A 14,735-nucleotide genomic window follows, 5' to 3' on the forward strand; every position below is an offset into this window, starting at 1 on the left:
TGAGCCCCGGGACAAGGCTGAGGGAAATGCACCCACCACGGCGCCTCTCCAGGTCAATCAGGATTTGGTCCAGTTGTTTGGATTCCTCCAGGGACTTATTCTGTTTTGTAGGTTTTTTCTTCCCTCTCAGAGGACCTTAAGGGAAAGTATTTCCATTTTACCAGGAATAAATCCCACAGAAGCAGGGCTCAGCCCGTGGGGTCAGCAGGGACACACTACTCACCCCTGCCATCAGAGCTGGGCTTGTGTGCAACATCCACCAAAGGACCTGGGAAGACTCTCCCTGCAGACACTCCTGTAACTCAAGAGCCAGAGAAGCTTCTGTCACCTGGTTCCTGCCAGGTTGTCAATGATTTTTCTCTGAGAACTTAGCTGCAGAAGCTGCCAAGGGTTCCAAACCACCTTCCATCCCAGCTGCTGCCCAAGCCATCCCAGCACTCTCATCTAGAAGGGAGCACACATCAGACCCATTTCCATGGTGTGCTGGGATCCCCCTCAGCCTTTGGGAGCTGGGCACTGCAAGGGGGTCGGGTAAGGCTGTGGGAGCCAGATGTGAATGGACAAGGCCAAAGCTGCACAGGGGCCTGGGGAGCTCTGGGCTGGCTCCTGGTCACTCTCCACTTTCTTTGCAGGGCCTGTCTAACATCCCTGGAGGGCCGGCACTGATGCACAGCCAAGATGGCAGCTCAAGCCTCAGCAGGGCTCAGGCCCAGAGGCACAGCAATTACCTCCTGGGACTGTGCCTGGCATTGCCTCCCTTTCTGCAGCAGAGGCTGACAATGAGCCACTGCTTCCTCCAGGAAGTGCTGCTTTCAGCACAGCCTTTCGGTTCATCTCTGCAGAAAGAAAAAGGGACAGCTGGATTAGATGGAGATGTTCCCCTTTCTGGGAGGTGGCATCTTCAGGATGCAATACTGGTCAAACTGATAGATAAGGAGCAGGAAATCATAAAAACTTTTGGGATTGGCCAGGGTACTCCCTTCTACAAACTACTGTCATTCCTGATCTCCCCATGGTCCAGGCAATTGCAGGGGATCTCAGGGCATGTATGGCCCATGGTGCAGTTTGGGCTGCCTGTGAGCTGATGCCCAATGCCTTCCTGAGGAGGCTGGGGAGAAGCTGCAGCCAGGCCAGGCTGGGAAACAGCCCTGCAGGGCGTGGAAGCAGCAGCGGGACAGCCAGGCTGCCATGGATCCCTTCCCGCTGTGCCGGGCATGGCGTGTCCAGAAGTGCAGCCAAAGCCCCCGGCTGCTGAGCCCCAGGACAAGGAGGGAATGCACCCACCACGGTGCCTCTCCAGGTCACTCAGCATCTTGTCTAGAAGTTTGGCTGCCTCCAGAGATTTCTTGTCTCCTGTACCTTGGTTGATCCAACTAGCAGGACCTTAAGAGAAAGTTGTTCCATTTCTCCTTGAGGCCCGAGTGGCAGTGAGGGCACCTGGGTGTTTGGTGCCCTCCAAGGCACTCCCTCGGCTCTGCCCTCCACTCAGGAGCAGGGCCAGGGGGACCTCGTGCCTGCAGTGGCCCCACACTGGGATGGAAGGAGCCCCTTGTGGGGCAGTCGGGGCAGAAAGGACTCCCTGGAGCTGCCAGCAGCTCCAAACCCAGCCCCAGGCAGGGCCAGGGCTTGGCAGTGGCAGCAGGAGCAGCTCAGGCTCCCTGGGGCTGGCAAAGGAGCTGAGAAAGGCTCAACCTCGGGGCACAGCCCTGGGCCCGGCCCCTTCCCTCTCTGCTCTTCTCCGTGGCTGCACAGAGCACAGGGAAGGACACACGGCCATTGCACACGGGAGGAGGATGGACAGCTAAATGCTCCTTCCTCCCACTGACAGTGATGCTGTGGGATTTTGCAGCCTGCATTGCTGTGAGTAAAGTCCAAGGTAAAGAAGCAAAAAAGGGCCTTTACAAAATATCCACAGATGTTTAATTCAGCCATGTGGTGAAATATTCAGGTCCCAGACACACACACAGAATGGGTCCAGCTTTCTCTCTCTGGGGGCCCGAGGTCTGACTTTGGTCTCAGGGCATTACAAAGATAAGGACCAATCAAGGAAATGGGAGGCAGTGGCTCAGGAACATAAGAACAGTGGAGGGAGCCAATGGGGTGTAACATAGGGGATATCCCCCAGAGCCTCCAATGTGGGATCACTCAGGCTCCAGAAGGGAGCAGGGAAAGGTTTCCAGATTCTTTCAACCCTGAGATGATGTTAAGGGAAAGGGCTCGTGAGTGACCTCTTCGCACATGGACACTGAAAATTTTGTCAGGAAAGGCAAAGAGAAAACTTGCCTCCAGCATTCTCCAGGGGTTTCAAGCCATCATCCATTAGGCCATCGAGATAATCCATGATGCCATCCCAATCTAGAAGGGAGCACAAACAGACCCATTTCCATGGTGTGCTGGGATCCCCCTCAGCCTCTGGGAACTGGGCACTGCAAGGGGGTTGGGTAAGGCCATGGGAGCCAGATGTGAATGGACAAGGCCAAAGCTGCACAGGGGCCTGGAGAGCTCTGGGCTGGCTCCTGGTCACTCTCCACCCTCTTTGCAGGCCCTGTGCACCATCCCTGGAGAGGAAACAGGGGCTGCCCAGGGGCCAAGGGGGCTCTCTCCCTCCCCCAGAGGAAACTCTCCCTAAAGGCCTGGGGAAAACCATCCCCAGTGCTTCCCGGGGAGCAGGGAGCGCTGTCCCGGCAAAGGGGAGCCAGGCTGCCGGCTCACCTGCTCCCCGCGCTTGCAGCGGAGCAGCCTGGGCAGCCCTGGCAGGCAGGGCCACGGCCAGGAGGAGCAGGAGGAAGAGGCGCAGAGCAAGGGCCATGGTGCCTTGCCCTCTGCCAGTCCCTCCAGTCTCACTGTGACAAGTGCCACATTCCCTCCTGTCAGCAGCCTCCCAGCTGGAAGTTTGGCACCTTAGGGAGGCCATGGCTAACACAGCCCTTTGGTTTCATAGGAAAGGTGGAACCTTTACTTCACCATTTGCTCTTCATGTGCAGTTTAAGGCTCAGCTTCCTCTTGTGGTCCTCAAAGGACACAGTCAATAAAACAGGGGGGTAAAACCACCCAACCTCTTCAATGCTTGGATATGCCCAAGGAAACCTTGAGGAGCACAGGGTGGGTCTGTGCTGCCTGACCAAGCCAGAGGCCTTCCATAATGGAGAGGCTGCCTCAGTGCACAAGGTGAGAGCTGGAGATGCCACCACTCTGGACTTGTGTAATGCCCTGGACACATCAGCCCTGCCCAGCATCCTTGTCCCTCCTTTGGTGTGCTGTGAATCTGATGGAGGCACAGTTTGGAGAATGAGGAATTGCCTGGCTGGTCACATCCAGGGGGTTGTGGTCAATGGCTCAGAGGCCCCATGGACGTCAGTGACCAGTGGTGTCCCTCAGGGTGACAGCAAAACCTCCCTGGACACTGGCAACTCAGTGTCCTGATGGTGCTGCTGGACAAGAGAGCTGGAGGTGCCTCCAGAACAGAACTGTTCTGATTGCCCAAGTCTTTCAGACTTGCTCAGTGAATGAGCAGCTGACTGAAGCGCAAAGATACTGAGAAACCACACAATCCCTTCCCTGGGAAGAAACATCTCCCCATCCAAACCTCCCCTGTCTTCATCCAGCTCCAAGAGGAACAGACATATATATACATATATCTATCTATTTTTTCTAAGAAAATAACTTCAGCTTTAAATAAAATCTCTTTGCTTATCCTTTTCCTATGAAGTAGTGGTTAGAAAGAAGTTTTATTTTGTACAGTTATATTTACTAAAGACATTAAGTAACAGATGCTTTTAATGTGTCAAACACCGGAACTGCAGCAAATTCCTCCCTGACTGACGTTCATGAGTGCCTGCTGTCAGGGAGGGATCAGAAGGTCCTGTCCAGAGGGTGGGAGCAGATGTATGCCCTCTTCTCCAGGACCTGCTTTGCTGCTATTTTAATGGAGTCATCCAGGTTTTCATAGGCATCTATGGAGAAACAGAGAAAAGTCAACGAAGGGACCATAAAGAGATGTTGTAAATTTCTTTCAAGAAGTGTTTTTGAGTACAAATGCAAGAGTGAGTGCCAGGAAGAAACTGGACATTCTCTTCTGAAAAAGATTGATTATTATGGACTGAGCTTCGGAGAGCCAATGCGCAGCTGGTCAGTACTTCCCAAAGAGTCCAAATGCCTCATTTCTATCAGTGACTTGTCAGGAGTATATACATAAAATATAGATTTTATATTGTTCAATAAAGAACCCTGGCTGTTTGCTTTAGTTATGAAGTGAAGAGACTCTTCTCAACAGGTTCCAGCTCTGCTGCTTGTTTGAATTAAAAGCAGAGCAAAACTCTTCTGTTGGTCACATCAAACCAACAAAAAAAGATTAGTGAGTCTGTGAAAGATGTAAGAGTGTAAAAATTATTCCATTTTATAGTACTTACAGTCTTCTAATTCAGCCATGGGATAACTATGCCATCATTCACTATATCAAGTAACGGTAAAAAGCACTGGAAAAGAAGTTATTTTTAAAACCAAGTTTAGAAAAAGTGAATGAATTTCATAAAGAAAACCACAGAGAAATAACACAGTAATTTAAACTTCTCAAAGCCCTTTGGTAAAGGAGCCCTGAATCCCAGTCATATGCAGTGCAGCCTCAGCTGTCCCTTTGAGGCCAGAACTGCCAAGGCTCAGGGCTGGGATGAGCCTTCACCCAAAACTGGCTCCAAGACTGATTGGGAATCAATCCAGAACAGGGCTCACACAAAGAGCAAAGTCTCAAGGCCAAAGCCAAACCTTCATCAGGTTGGATTTGTTTTAACACTGAACTGGAGTAAATTTGCTTGTCCTGCAACAGCACTGTTGCCATGAAACTTTACATGAGCTACTCAAGAAGCACTGTCCTGTCCTGAACTGTGCTGCCCAAACACTGTTGAGAACTTGCTGTGCCTCTGCCCTGTGCCCCTGGCGCTGCTCCTGGCCAGGCAGCCTCAGTGGGAGCCAGCACTGGCTGCAGCCCCAGCGGGCCCCCCAGGACAAGGCCCAGCAATTAAGAGGCCAATGAAAGCTCTGGGCAGCAGCAGAACCCTCAGCAGAGTTCTTTGGACAATCACGGACAGGCCACAACTCCACAGCAGCATGACTACGAGTCAGGCTACCAATGCTATGGAGCAAGTTATAAAAAACCGTGGAGAAAAATCAGCAACTGACCGTCTGATCTCATACAGCTTGCGAATGCCAAGGTAGCAGCCTATCAGCACAAGTGGCACAGTGAACACTATCACCACTGTGCCTATCATGCAGTTCCTGCGCACATCCTGGGGGCAGACAATTCTTGGGAGGCGCACTGGATCCGGGGCATATATTCCTGCTTCAGTGACCACATCTGTGGGAGCAATGGGGAGCGTGAGCCCGTGCAGAGCTGCACTGCTGAGCTGGCAGCACGGTGCATGCGGGCAGGACGTTCTCCCTTTCCCCCAGAGCTGGGGCCTGCAGGCACCTTGCCGCCCCTGGGCACAGGCTGTGCCACCCAACAAAGCCCAGCAGGCCGGGAGGGGAGCCCGGGGGCAGCGCAGCTGCTTGGGCAGTCGCTGCTTGGAGGGACATGGGCCAAACCCATCCCTGAGCAGCCAGTGGCAGCCCTGGCCCTCCCTGCCCTGTGACAGCTCCCCCAGCCCCAGGGGCACACAGCCAGGTACACTCTTGGGAAACAGCTGAGGCCATGAGGTCACAGAAGGCTCAGGGGTCACAGCAGGCTGAGGTCACAGTTGGCTCTGAGGTCACAGAGGTGCCAGAGCCCCGTGGTTGCACAGCAGCACGAGGAGCGAGCAGTCAGTCCTTGGGCACAACTGTTGCGGCAGCAGCGGCGGTGGCAGCAGTGGTGCTGGCATTGGAACAGCGGTGTCAGGACAGCGGTGGCAGCAAGAGCTGCGGGACTGGCAGAGGGCAAGGCACCATGGCCCTTGCTCTGCGCCTCTTCCTCCTGCTCCTCCTGGCCGTGGCCCTGCCTGCCAGGGCTGCCCAGGCTGCTCCGCTGCAAGCGCGGGGAGCAGGTGAGCCGGCAGCCTGGCTCCCCTTTGCCGGGACAGCGCTCTCTGCTCCCCGGGAAGCGCTGGGGATGGTTTTCCCCAGGCCTTTAGGGAGGGTTTTCATCTGGGGGAGGGAGAGAGCCCCCATGGGCCTGGGGCTGGCCCTGTTTCCTCTCCAGGGATATGTCACAGGGCCTGCAAAGAGGGTGGAGAGTGGCCAGGAGCCAGCCCAGAGCTCCCCAGGCCTCTGTGGAGGCTTTGGCCTTGTCCATTCACATCTGGCTCCCATGGCCTTCCCAACCCCCTTGCAGGGCCCATTTCCCAGAGGCAGAAGGGGATGCCAGCGCATCATGGTAATAGCTTGGGTCTTTGCTCCCTTCTAGATTTGGATCATGACTTTGATGATTTGGAAGTCTTGTTGAATGATACTTTGAATGTCTTGAAGAATTCTGGAGGCAAGTTCGGAATTTCCCTTTTTATTGACATAATAATCAGTGTCCAAGTGGCAAGAGCTCACTCATCTGCCATTTTCCTTAAGGTTAAGTCAGGACTGAAGAATTCTGAAAATCTTGCTCTGCTCCCTTTTGAAGCCCCGAGTGATCCCACAGGATCGCTGTCAGTGGGAGGAAGGAGCATTTAGCTGTCCCTCCTCCTCCCTTGTGCAATGCCAGTGTGTCCTTCCGTGTGCTCTCTGCAGCCATGGAGAAGAGCAGAGAGGGAAGGGGCCAGACCCAGAGCTGTGCTCTGGGGCTGAGCCTTGTCTGCAGCCTCAGGATCTCCTGCAGTACCACAGGAGCTGTTTTGTCCTGCCTTTCTTTGCAGCTGAACCTGTTGGTGAAGGTGGTGCAGCTTCCCAACCCACGTCCAGGACTGAGCCTCTGGGAGATGGTGAGGGTAGGTCAAGGCCTTTCTCCCTTTGAGAGCTGCCAGCTCAGAGCCCTAAGCTGGGCCAGGGGGGCATGGCTGCAGGTGCCAGGACAGAGCCATGCACGTGTGTGCCCTCGTCCTGCGCGATCCCCTCACCGCTCCTGCGGCTCAATGGTGCCCGTGCAGCTGAGCAGAGATGGCAGAAGCTTCTGTGGCTGTTGAGTTACAGGGGTGTCTGCAGGGAGGACTTTTCCTGCTCCTTTGCTGATTCCGACAGAGAAGCCAGTCTCCCATCGCAGGGGTGAGTAGTGTGTCCCTGCTGACCCCACAGGCTGAGCCCTGCTTTTGTGAGATCCATTCATGGGAAATGGAAATATTTCTCTTAAGGTTCCCTGAGAAGGAAGAACAAACCTGGAGGAGGTAGTAAGTCCCTGAAGGAATCCCAACATCTGGAACAAAAATGGAGTGATGTGGACAGCCAGCGTGGTGGGTGCATTCCCTCAGCTTTCCCCTGGGCCTCAGCAGCCAGGGGCTTTGGCTGCACATCTGGACACGCCGTGCCCGGCACAGCAGGAAGGGATCCATGGCAGCCTGGCTGCCCCGCTGCTGCTTCCACGCCCTGCAGGGCTGTTTCCCAGCCTGGCCTGGCTGCAGCTTCTCCCCAGCCTCTGCAGGAAGGCATTGGGCATCAGCTCACAGGGAGTCCAAACTTCAGCACGGGCCTCAGATCCCCTGCGGTTTCCCTGTCCGCAGGCAAATCAGAAGGGGCAGCTGTTTGGAGTACCGAGGGCCCTGGCCTACCCAAAATGTTGATAGGGATTTCCTGATTCTTAACCATGTCTTTGACAAGCATTGACTCGTGAAGCTGCCACATCCCCAGCGGGGATCAGCCCCACCTGATCCAGCTGCCCCTTTTCCTTTCTGCAGAGATGGAAAGAGAGGCTGTGCAGAAGGAAGTATTTCCCAGAGGAAGCAGTGGCTCATTGACAGCATCTGCTGCAAGAAGGGAGGCGATGCCAGGCCCAGTCCCAGGAGGTAATTGCTGTGCCTCTGGGCCTGAGCCCTGCTGAGGCTTGAGCTGCCCTCTCTGCTGCTTGGAACTGCGGGCACAGCCTGGACAAGACGGGCACAGCCCAGAGGAATTATCCTGATCGGGCTCAGGGCACTCGGGTACTGAGCTGTCCTGCTGGGCTCCCGCCATGGGAGACACGTCCCAAAACCTGGGAGCGGCTGCACGGGGTGCCCACGGTGGGGAAAGGGCAGAGGGGGAGATCAAGGCTCCAGTGGGTCCTGAGAGGATCTGGCTATGTGCCCTTGGGTGGGGGGATTTGTGCCAGGGCAAAGAGGGATGCAGAGATAGAAGAAGGTAGGCAAGGGGGGAGAAAGGGCAGGAGGGTCAGAGGGACAGGGGGATAGCTGTGGCACTGCCTGCTGCAGTTTTCCCCGGTGCTATAGCAAGAGTTGCAGCTGTGGGAGTGAGAGCACCCAGGGTTCTGGGCAACGTCAGCTCCCCCAACCAGGGATGTCACACAGGGCATGGAAAGAGGGTGGAGAGTGGCCAGGAGCCAGCCCAGAGCTCCCCAGGCCCCTGTGCAGCTTTGGCCTTGTCCATTGACATCTGGCTCCCACAGCCTTACCCGACCCCCTTGCAGTGCTCATTTCCCAGAGGCAGAAGGGGATCCCAGCACACCCTGAAATTGTTCTCATCTGTGCTCTGTTCTAGATGAGCTTGCTGCAAAGGCTTCTCCATTAGATTGGTTGAATATAGTTTTGAAGCCGTTGGAGCCTCCTGCAGGTATGTTCTCACTGTCCCACCACGGAATAATTGTTGACAACCTGGCAGGAACCTGGTAACAGAAGCTTCTGTGGCTGTTGTGTTACAGATGTGTCTGCAGGGAGGACTTTTCCTGTCCCTTTACTGATTCCTACACAGATGCCTGGCTCCCATCGCAGGGGTGAGCAGTGTGTCCCTGCTGACCCCACAGGCTGAGTCCTGCTTTTGTGGCATCTATTCATGGGAAAGGGAACCACTTTCTGTTAAGGTCCTCTGAGAGGGAAGAACAAAGCCCCAGGACACAAGAAACCCCATGAGCCAAAGAACATCCTGAAACAAATGGTGACGGAACTGCAGAAAGGGAATGGTGAGAGCATTTCCCTCAGCCTTGTCCTGGGGCTCAGCAGCCGGGGCCTTTGGCTGCACATCTGGACACGCCGTGCCCCAAACAGCGGGAAGGGATCCATGGCAGCCTGGCTGCCCCGCTGCTCCTTCCATGCCCTGTGGGGCTGTTTCCCAGCCTGGCCTGGCTGCAGCTTCTCCCCAGCCTCTGCAGGAAGGCATTGGGCATCAGCTCACAGGCAGCCCAAACTGCACCAGGGATCCCCTGCAATTTCCTGGTCCCCAGGCACATCCTGAGGTGTGGCTGCTTGGAGGAGGGAGGGCCACAGGCAGCCCCAAGGGCTTGGGGGATCAGGATTTCCCTGATCCTTATCCATGTCGTGGACAAGTATTGCCTCCTGAAAGGCCACGTCCTGGATGTGCAATAATTCCATCTGATCCCACTGAGCCTCTTCCTTTCTCAAGGGATGGACAGAGGGGCTCTATGGAAGGCGGCATTTCCTGCAGGAAGGGAGGCGATGCCAGGCCCAGTCCCAGGAGGTAATTGCTGCGCCTCTGGGCCTGAGCCCTGCTGAGGCTTGAGCTGCCCTCTCTGCTGCTTGGCACTGCGGGCACAGCCCGGACAAGACGGGCACAGCCCAGAGGAATTATCCTGAGCAGGCTCAGGGCACTCGGGTACTGAGCTGTCCTGCTGGGCTCCCGCCGTGGGAGACAGGTCCCAAAACCTGGGAGCGGCTGCACGGGGTGCCCATGGTGGGGAAAGGGCAGAGGGGGAGAGCAAGGCTCCAGTGGGTCCTGAGAGGGTCTGGCTATGTGCCCTTGGCTGTGGGAGCTGTTCCAGTGGGCAGGTGGGCAAGCAGGAGGGAGGGACAGAGATTGGGAGCAATAGCTGTGGCACTGCAGATTTCCCCAAGCATTTAGTGAGGGTTTCCTGTGTGGCAGTGAGAGAGCCCCAGGGCTCTGGGCTGCTCCAGCTGCCCCCTCCAGGGATGTTGCACAGGGACTGCAAAGTGTCTGGAGAATGATCAGGAGCCACAGGCTCCCACAGCCTTACCCACCCCCTTGCAGTTCCCAATACCCCAAGGCAGAAGGGGATCCCAGCACACCATGGAAATGGTTCTGTAGGATCTGTGCTCCCTTCTCAATTGGGATCATGACTTGGATTATTTGGAAATGCTGGTAAATGGTGGTTTGAAGACCTTGCCAGATGCTGGAGACAAGTTCTCAATGTACCCTTCCTGACAGAATAATCAGTGTCTATGTGGCAAGAGCTCACTCATGTGGCATTTCATTTAAGTTCCTCTGAAGGTTGATCAGTTCTGGAAACCTTTCCCTACTCCCTTCTGAATCCCTGAAGGATCCCACAGGATTGCTGTCAGTGGGAGGAAGGAGCATTTAGCTGTCCATCTTCCTCCCGTGGGCAATGGCAGTGTGTCCTTCTGTGTGCTCTGTGCAGCCACAGAGAAGAGCAGAGAGGGAAGGGGCTGGGCCCAGGGCTGTGCCCCAGGGCTGAGCCTTGCCTGCAGCCTCAGGATCTGCTGCAGTGCCAAGGGAGCTCTTCTGTCCTGCCTTTCTTTGCAGCTGAACCTGTGGGTGAAGGTGATCTGAATTCCCAACCCACGTTCAGGATTGAGCCTCTGGGACATGGTGAGGGTAGGTCAAGGCCTTTCTCCCTTTGAGAGCTGCCAGCTCAGAGCCCAAAGCTCGGCCAGGGGGGCATGGCTGCAGGTGCCAGGACAGAGCCATGCACGTGTGTTCCCTCGGCCTGCGCGATCCCCTCACACCTTCAGCTCAGGCCTGGCAGCTATGTGGAGGAGGATGGGTCCTGGCCCAGCCCCAAAAGGCCAGATGGATTTTGAATCTTATCCACATTTTTGATAAGCATGATGTCCTGAAGATGCCACCAAAAGAAATCAGGAATTGTTCCATCTGATCCAGCTGTCCTTTTTCCTTTCACAAGTGATGGAGCAAAAGGGAGGACAGAAGGAGGTGTTTCCCCAAGGAAGCAGAGGCCGATTGGCAGCCCCTGCTGCAGGAAAGGAGATGCCAGACATGGGCACAGGTACAGGAGGTAATTGCTTTGCTGGGCTCATCCCTTGGCAGGGCTCTGTGGCAGCAGCTCTTCCCCCAGGGCCTGCCCTTGCACGGCCCAGCAGCAGCCAAAGCTGGAGGCGCCTCTGGAGGCTTGGAGGCCTCTGGAGCTCGTTCACAGCCCCGGGGAAAGGGGACTCGTGCACCAACGTCCCTCCCGCTGCAGCTGCTCCGGAGCCGGCCCTGAGTGCCCAGAGGCCCAAGGCACAGGAGCAGCCCCGAGCGGGAGCCCTGCCGCGAGCCCAGGGCCAGAGCCAGCCTTGGCTCCCGACTGGGCAGGGGCTGCACTGGGTCCTGACAGGGCCTGACTCTGTGCCCTGGGGCTGGGGGAGCTGTCACGGGGCAGGGAGGGCCAGGGCTGGCACTGGCTGCTCAGGGATGGGTTTGGCCCGTGTCCCTCCAAGCAGGGACTGCCCAAGCAGCTGTGCTGCCCCGGGCTCCCCTCCCGGCCTGCTGGGCTTTGTTGGGTGGCACAGCCTGTGCCAAGGGGCGGCAAGGTGCCTGCAGGCCCCAGCTCTGGGGGAATCGGAGAATGTCCTGCCTGCATGCACCGTGCTGCCAGCTCAGCAGTGCAGCACAGCACAGGCTCACACTCCCCTTTGCTCCCACAGGTGCAGATGCAACCACAGCACATGTTCCTGATTCCCAGAAGGGCCTTGGAAGGGGTTTCTGTAAGGGAACAGGCTGCTGGCTAGGGTTAATGGCAGGCCTGCTTATTTTGGAGCTTATCTTCATCTTATGCTGTGTCCGAATTTGGACTTATTGGAAGAGAAAAAGGTGAGTGTTTTGTTCATCTTTCCCTCAAACAGCTTCTTTTAAAAGTCTAATAATGTAGACAGGAAACATTCCCAGAGAGGCTGTTGTGGATTTGTTGCCAGTCCATGGTTGTCAAAAGAACTCTGCTGAGGGTTCTGCTGCTGCCCAGAGCTTTCATTGGCCTCCTAATTGCTGGGCCTTGTTCTGGGGGCCCGCTGGGGCTGCAGCCAGTGCTGGCTCCCACTGAGGCTGCCTGACCCAGAGCAGCCCTGACAGCACAGGGCAGAGGCAATGCACGGTGGGGAGGAGAAAGAGCAGGGACGAGATTGCCCTTGAAAGGCAGAGGCGCTCTGGGGCCCGCTCCTGGCCAGGGAGCCTGCCCAGAGCCGTCCCCTGCTGGCCGGGGCCTTGAGGGACAGCTGTGCAGCTGGGCCAAGCTGTGCCAGCAGCTCCAGCCGTGCTGGGGAGCCTTGCCAGCTCTGGGCCCTGCTGTGCACGAGGCTCCCTGTGTGCCACTGGCAGCTGGGGCCTCAGCCACCTCCTCTCTCCACAGGAGCGTCTCTGTCGCTTCACAAGACGGGCCAAATAACTCAGCCAGGGGGAACTGGACCTGTCATCTTGCATCTCCGTGCCCGTGTCCATTGTCCCTTCCACGGCTGCATTACCAGCTCATTGCTAGGGACCGCTTGTTGGTATCACCACCCGAGCAGGATCCTTCGTTCCAAATGATGGTGGCCCTGGTGTCCAGCCAGGCCAGGATGTGCAGCCCTCCTGCCAGGGAAGGGCCTGAGTCCAAAAACATTTTTAGCCTTCATCTCAGGTGTCTCTGTGCTACCACCAGTGCTGGCGGAGTTGCTTGTCTGGGCACAGCCAGGGCTGGGCAGGCAGCAGCTGGGCACGGGGCTCCTGAGTAAAAGCAACCCCATTTTGTCTTCGTTTTCCATTTATACACAGCAGAAGATTTTAGAAATATTCAGAAACATTTTTTGTAGAAAAATATCCCCAAATATTTCTTCCCTTTTCCCATTGTAGTTTAGGATTTTTTAAAGTAGTTTTAGAATTCTGAAAATTTGGAACACTTTTACACTTGCCGAATAAAAAATAAAACTGCATTTAATTGGTAATCTTTACTCTTAGAAGAACTAAGTCATCACAAGACACCCAGCCTACTGGAGAGGCTCATTTCCCTCTGGAGATTTCTACCTAGTGACAACAACGGACTTAAAACCCTTTCCCTGATATTTTCCGGGATTTCTGACAAGCTCATCTCTCAGTCTTCAGAGGCAAACTTTGAGCACAGAGGGAATTTCCTGCTGTGCAGGAGGGTTTCTGTGTGCCAGCTGCAACTGGGGCCTGTTTTGCGGAGATAAAGGAAACTCCACAACTTTGTGAAAGTTGTAAAGCCGGTATGTTTATTACAGTGCTGGATGCGTGTGGAGATTCATCTCCTTAAAAGTCACACGTGCCTCTGGAACTCCCGATCCTTTTTTATCCCACTCTCAAATACATATGCATCCAATTTCACAATAGGTTCATAAGTATTCATTTTTACAAATTTGGTGTGACATTTACCGCTAGTTAATCTTTATCAGAAAGAATTCCTAGGTCAGGTTGGCCTGTTCTCATAGCAGTTCCTCTGTCTCTCTGTCCCCCCCTTATCTCTGTCCTTCACTGAAGCAGTTTCTCTGATCCTAGGCTTTTTACCAGAACAGGCAGTCAGACTAAACAGCTATGTTTTCAAACTACAGACTTAACTCAAAGATGTACATTTCACCTAAATCAAAATGGATTTCTACTCTGGAAAATTTCTACTCTGTCTCTTTTCCCCCCTTTCCTAGAAAATAAGTAAATTCTTTTACTTAATGCACATCCCTACGACAATAAGTGTCTTTTAATGCTTTACCATGTATGTTTGATAAGGAAGTTAACCCAGCCGTTTGCTGTAGTATTCTCCAATTTCAAATTAGCAATGTAATGGATAACCCTAAACTTATTCCAACTAATATTAACAAAACTACAGTGGGATGACACAACTTATTAAGGATTATTGCAGTTGGTGACCACCCAAAGATCACATCCCACCAGTGATGATCTGCATTTTCTTTTATTCTTTGCAGAATTCTGGTTATTTCTTTTGTATCATGTTGGACAGTAATTAAGGTTTCTCTGCTTTCTGGAATTTCCTTCAAGATCTCCAGTAGGTCTTGGTGCTTAATAATTGTTTTACCAATGTAAGGTCCATCCCAGTAGGAGTAGGTGATAGTCTGTGTTACATTGTGTAATTGGTTTTAATCAACTGGTGGGATGTCACTGGGGCCACGTACGAAAAATCACACCCGATAATCTTAACAACATTACATATACAAAATTTAAATTATTTCTGCTAGACAAAATAACATTGTTGTTATTAATTTTTACAGCAGCACAAGCAGTTCTCAAGCACACACAACCTTTACCAGTATATACGAGCACAGTTTTCTGATCAGTGACTGGATGAATCTCAAAGTGGCAAATACTCTGTTCAGTGTCTAGACACACATCTTGGGCATTAATAGTATTGCTTTCACAAATGAATCTAGTTGTTCCCTAGTAATGCAGGATTCTAAGTTTACTGTTTGACACTTTTCATTCACCTTTCGTGCCCACACCCCATGTTCTGAAGGTAGAGCACTGTTTTTTCATGATTTAATCCCTATGCAATGGTGGGGTGGATGACATAAATGGTGGCATTATGTATGGTAAGCACAAAGGCAGTGGCCACATTAGAAGCAGGATCATAGGTGACATTTAGCATAGTCCACCAGGATTGAAACTTCCTTTCAACTCAATCACATTATCCCAGACAACGTCCGTATTTCAGCTGGAAAATTACCTTCACCCCCTTCCCGTATGATCAGAGCTGCTGTTGCCTG

The sequence above is a fragment of the Molothrus ater genome, chromosome 11 (assembly GCF_012460135.2).
Source record: "Molothrus ater isolate BHLD 08-10-18 breed brown headed cowbird chromosome 11, BPBGC_Mater_1.1, whole genome shotgun sequence".
Classification (NCBI taxonomy): Eukaryota; Metazoa; Chordata; class Aves; order Passeriformes; family Icteridae; genus Molothrus; species Molothrus ater.